Source organism: Bombina bombina, chromosome 9, assembly GCF_027579735.1.
Source record: "Bombina bombina isolate aBomBom1 chromosome 9, aBomBom1.pri, whole genome shotgun sequence".
Taxonomy (NCBI): domain Eukaryota; kingdom Metazoa; phylum Chordata; class Amphibia; order Anura; family Bombinatoridae; genus Bombina; species Bombina bombina.
The window spans coordinates 228,959,043-228,965,042 of NC_069507.1; positions in this window are offsets into that span (position 1 = coordinate 228,959,043).

Sequence of the window (6,000 nt, forward strand, 5' to 3'; positions counted from 1 at the left end):
TGCTGGTGGAAAGTTATAAAAAAAACTTTGCCCTTTCAAATGCTGTAGAGTCTAACCCTGGTCCACCAACAAATTCCATTCCTAGCATTGCAGCTAAAATGGTCTCTCCTTTGTGCACTGTAATATCCGCAGCTTACTACCAAAAATTGATGCACTGCAAGCTTGGTGTTTACAATACAAGCCCAAAATCATTGTGATCTCTGAATCGTGGCTAACTGCAAAAATATCTGACTCTGCCATTGCAATACATGGGTATTCATGCCATAGAAATGATAGAGCAAAGAGAGGAGGCGGCATTGTAATTTATGTTGACAATTCCACAAAGTACACCCCCTTACAAAAATCTAGCTCTCCTGCCACCTTTGATTTCCTTTCTGGCACAATTGAGATCCTGTGCAGGAAATCAATCATTGTTGCAGGAATCTACCGCCCACCTAGATCCACTAAATCTGCAAAGACCCAATATAGAGGAGTTCAGTTTTAGACCTGTACCCATCAATGTCATTAAGAAACAACTTAATAATCTAAAAATGAAAAACCAGTCTGGACCTGATCAAATCCCAGCATTGCTGTTGAAGCTCAGTGCGCTGCCAATTGCTAAACCTGTCACAACCCTAATTAACAAATCCTTGGGCATCTATTTATCAAGCCGTCAACCGAAAATACGCTGGAATTCTGCAGCATATTTGTGGCGAGACTGATTCCCCTTAGTTATCAAACCCTACAGCCCGCAAAAGTAGAATTTTGTGATGTAACATACGATCCGCCGGACTCAGTCCGACACAGATTGATGCTTAAGTCATTACAGATGTTCCGAATGCAAATTCAGCACAATCTGACTACTTTTGCTAGTTATCAATTTTCTACCAGGTACGCTCACCACTATTCCGGCCCAGCGTACCTGGTTTTAAATCCGCCGCCCTGGAGGCGGCGGATGCCATAGGAATCAATGGGAGTCTGAAAGCAGCGAAAGCTTATGTTCGCTGCTGCCCGATATCCCATTGATTCCTATGGGAACGTTTACACCTAACACCCTAACATGTACCCCAAGTCTAAACACCCCTAATCTGCCCCCCCCTACACCGCCGCCACCTACATTATACTTATTAACCCCTAATCTGTCCCCCCTACACCGGCGCCACCTATATTATACTTATTAACTCCTAATCTGCCCCCCTACACCGCCGCCACCTACATTATAGTTATTAACCCCTAATCTGCCCCCCCTACACCGCCGCCACCTACATTATATTTATTAACCCCTAATCTGTCGCCTCCTACACTGTCGCCACTATATTAAATTTATTAACCCCTAAACCTGTCTAACCCTAACTCTAACACTCACTAACTTAAATAAAATTTAAATAAATCTAAATAAATATTCCTATCATTAAATAAATTATTCCTATTTAAAACTAAATACTTACCTATAAAATAAACCATAAGCTAGCTACAATATAACTAATAGTTACATTGTAGCTAGCTTAGGGTTTATTTTTATTTTACAGGCAAGTTTGTATTTATTTTAACTAGGTACAATAGTTATTAAATAGTTATTAACTATTTAATAACTTCCTAGTTAAAATAAATACAAATATACCTGTAAAATAAAACCTAACCTAAGTTACAATTAAACCTAACACTACACTATAATTAAATAAATTCCCTAAACTAAATACAATTAAAAAAATTATCTAAAGTACAACCCCCCCACTAAATTACAGAAAATAATAAACAAATTACAAGATTTTTAAACTAATTACACCTAATCTAATCCCCCTAACAAAATAAAAAAGCCCCCCAAAATAAAAAAAAGCCCTACCCTACACTAAATTACAAATAACCCCTAAAAGGGCCTTTTGCGGGGCATTGTACCAAAGTAATCAGCTCTTTTACCTGTAAAAAAAGTACAAATCCCCCCAACATTAAAACCCACCACCCACACAACCAACCCTACTCTAAAACCCACCCAATACCCCCTTAAAAAAAACTAACACTAACCCCTTGAAGATCACCTTACTGTGAAGGTGAAGTCCTCAACGAATCTGGCAGAAGTGGTCCTCCAGACGGGCAGAAGTGGTCCTCCAGATGGGCAGAAGTCTTCATCCAGACGGCATCTTCTATCTTCATCCATCCAGCGCAGAGCGGGTCCATCTTCAAGACATCCGACGCGGAGCATCCTCTTCTGACGACATCTTCTTGTTGATTGAAGGTACCTTTAAGTGACGTCATCCAAGATGGCGTCCCTTCAATTCTGATTGGCTGATAGAATTCTATCAGCCAATCAGAATTAAGGTAGAAAAAATCCTATTGGCTGATCCAATCAGCTAATAGGATTGAGCTCGCATTCTATTGACTGATTGGAACAATAGAATGTGAGCTCAATCCTATTGGCGGATGTCTTGAAGATGGACCGCTCCGCGCCGGATGGATGAAGATAGAAGATGTCATCTGGATGAAGACTTCTGCCCGTCTGGAGGACCACTTCTGCCTGATTCGCTGAGGACTTTGGCCCGGTTGGGTGAAGACTTCTCACGGTAAGGTGATCTTCAAGGGGTTAGTGTTAGGTTTTTTAAGGGGGTATTGGGTGTGTTTTAGAGTAGGGTTGGTTGTGTGGGTGGTAGGTTTTAATGTTGGGGGGGTTTATAATTTTTTTTTACAGGTAAAAGAGCTGATTACTTTGGGGCAATGCCCCGCAAAAGGCCCTTTTGAGGGCTATTTGAAATTTAGTGTAGGGTAGGGCTTTTTTTATTTTTGGGGGGCTTTTTTATTTGGTTAGGGGGATTAGATTAAGTGTAATTAGTTTAAAAATCTTGTAATTTGTTTATTATTTTCTGTAATTTAGTGTTTTTTTTGTACTTTAGATAATTTTATTTAATTGTATTTAATTGTATTTAGTTTAGCGAATTTATTTAATTATAGTGTAGTGCTATGTGTAATTGTAACTTAGATTAGGTTTTATTTTACAGGTATATTTGTATTTATTTTAACTAGGAAGTTATTAATAAAAATAAACCCTAAGATAGCTACAATGTAACTATTAGTTATATTGTAGCTAGCTTAGGGTTTATTTTATAGGTAAGTATTTAGTTTTAAATAGGAATCATTTATTTAATGATAGGAATATTTATTTAGATTTATTTAAATTATATTTAAGTTAGTGGGTGTTAGGGTTAAGGTTAGATTTAGGTTTAGGGGTTAATACATTTAATATAGTGGCAGCTGTGTAGGGGGGCAGATTAGGGGTTAATAACTTTATGTAAGTGGCGGCGATGTCGGGGCTGCAGATTAGGGGTTTAATAAGTATAATGTAGGTGGCGGCGGTGTGGGGGGGGCAGATTAGGGGTTAATAAATATAATGTAGGTGGCGGCGGTATAGGGGGGCAGATTAAGGGTTAATAAATATAATGTAGGTGGCGGCGGTGTAGGGGACGGCAGATTAGGGGTTAATAAGTATAATGTAGGTTGCGGCGGTGTAGGGGGCGGCAGATTAGGGGTTAATAAGTATAATGTAGGTGGCGGTGGGCTCCGGGAGCGGCAGTTTAGGGGTTAAACACTTTATTTAGTTGCGGCGGGGTCCGTGAGCGGCGGTTTAGGGGTTAATACATTTATTATAGTTGCGGTGGGCTTCCGGGAGCGGCGGTATAGGGGGTAAACAGTATAGTATAGTGTGGGGGTTTAGTGACAGTATACCAATGAAGCTGTTAAAAAGCCGAAGAGCAGCGAGATCGATGACTGTTAGTGCGCGGCTTTTTGACAGCTTTTTTGATAATTTGGAGAATGTATTCAGGTCCTCGGCAGCGATGTTAGGCGATCTTAGGCGAGCGTATTGGTGCCGTCGAATGCAAGTAAGTTGACCGCTTGATAAAAAGATGCCTTGGTGTCTGGATACATACCCAAACTTTGGAAAACTGCAAGAGTAGTGCCTATCCATAAAAGTGGGGAGTTAACCTTGGTTTCTAACTATCGCCCTATATCATTGCTCCCAGTATTGTCAAGAATCTTAGAAAAATGCGTCCATATGCAACTATGTGAGTATTACCAACAATCTAACTATCTGACCCCTGATCAATCAGGTTTTCGTCCGAATCACTCCACTACAACTGCCCTCCTAAAAGTTTGTAACGACATCCAAACTGGCATGGAACAAACAGACCTAACTGGAGCTATTTTCCTTGATTTTGCAAAGGCCTTTGACACAGTAGACCACAACATACTACTGCTCAAACTAAAAAATTCTGGTATTGCTGATCATCCGTTAGCCTGGTTTCAATCATATGTATCGGATCGATCACAATATGTCTCCATCTCTGACAGAGACTCCCTCCCTCTCCCAGTCATGTGTGGTGTTCCATTCTCGGCCCCCTACTATTCACATTATTTATAAATGATCTGCCTAATGTCTGCAAATCCTCAACTGTACACATGTATGCAGATGACACTGTAATCTATGCAAACAATTCCGACATCTGCCGCCGCTTGAAGCAGTGGTCCAAGACCAGTTCACAGAGGTAGAAAAGTGGATCTCAAAAAACAAACTCTTCCTAAACACTGACAAAACTGTCACAATGATCTTTAGAACAAGACCTAAATTACACAAATTAGAAAATTCTCATCTACGCATCAAAACAAAATCCAATTGCACATTGACCGTAGTTCACTCTTTCAAGTACTTGGGTATGTTGTTAGACCCCATTCTATCTTTTGGCCTCCACATAGAAAAACTTGCATCTAAACTTTATCCAAAACTAGGTGCCCTGTACAGAAACAAATCCTGCCTCAGTCCTACAGTAAAGGAAAAGATTGTACAGCAAATGCAAATTATGACATGCTAAAAGAACTAAACTGGCTGTCGCTGGAATCCAGACGCACCCTCCATCTTTCCTGCCTTGTGTTTAAGAGCTTTTCTGGGAAGCTCCCACCCTACCTGAGCAGAATGCTCTCCCCGGGTGTTCCCACCTCCTATAACCTCCGATACAGTACCAGCACATTATTTAGCTTGCATCAATACAAAAAGAAAGCAGCTCGATCCTCCTTTTCCTACAGAGCACCACAATTATGGAATGACCTCCCGCATACTTTCAAACCTTCCCCAAGCCTAATATCCTTTAAGAGATCCCTCTCTACATATCTCAAAACAGAATGCACCGGTCATGGTTGATTAGATATTTCCTACCTGTTCTATGTAAAATTTTTGCATATATTGTGTACTATTATTGTTTTTGTATTTTATTGTACCCTACTGTATCAATGCAATGTTTTGTGGACCCAGGACATACTTGAAAATGAGAGAAATCTCAATGTATCCTTCCTGGTAAAATATTTTATAAATAAATAAATAAAATATAGTTTGATTCATTCTCTTGGTATCCTTTAATGAAAATCATTGGTGCCTTGGGCTCTTGAGCCTACCAAGGTATCCTTTTTAAAAAAAGGATACCAAGGGAACAAAAAAGATAATAGAAGTAAATTGAGAATTTGTTTAAAGGGACACTCAATCAAAATTAAACTTTTATTATTCAGATAGAGCATGCCATTTTAAACATTTAAAAAATGTGCACAGTCTTTTTATATTTAAACTTTTTGAGTCACCAGCTCCTACTGAGCATGTGCAAGAATAAGTGTGTATGGATTTGTGAATGGCTGATGGCTGTCACATGGTACGTGTATGCATTTGTGATTGGCTGATGGCTGTCACATGGTACAGGGGGAGTGTAAAAATACATAACTTTTAAAATTGTCAGAAAAAAAAATCTACTACTCATTTGAAGTTCATACTAAGTGCTATTGCATTGTTTTGTTATCTTGCATTTGTTGATTATGCAAATCTACTGTGTTGACTGGTCATTGAATCATGAAATAACAAAATTTGGGTTTCATGTCCCTTTAATTGAAAAATAGAAGCTACAATTGAATGCTTTGTTCACTTTTCACCATCTTCTACTTCACGTCACACATATATATAGAGACTAAGGGGCCTAGTTATCAAGCCGTCAACCT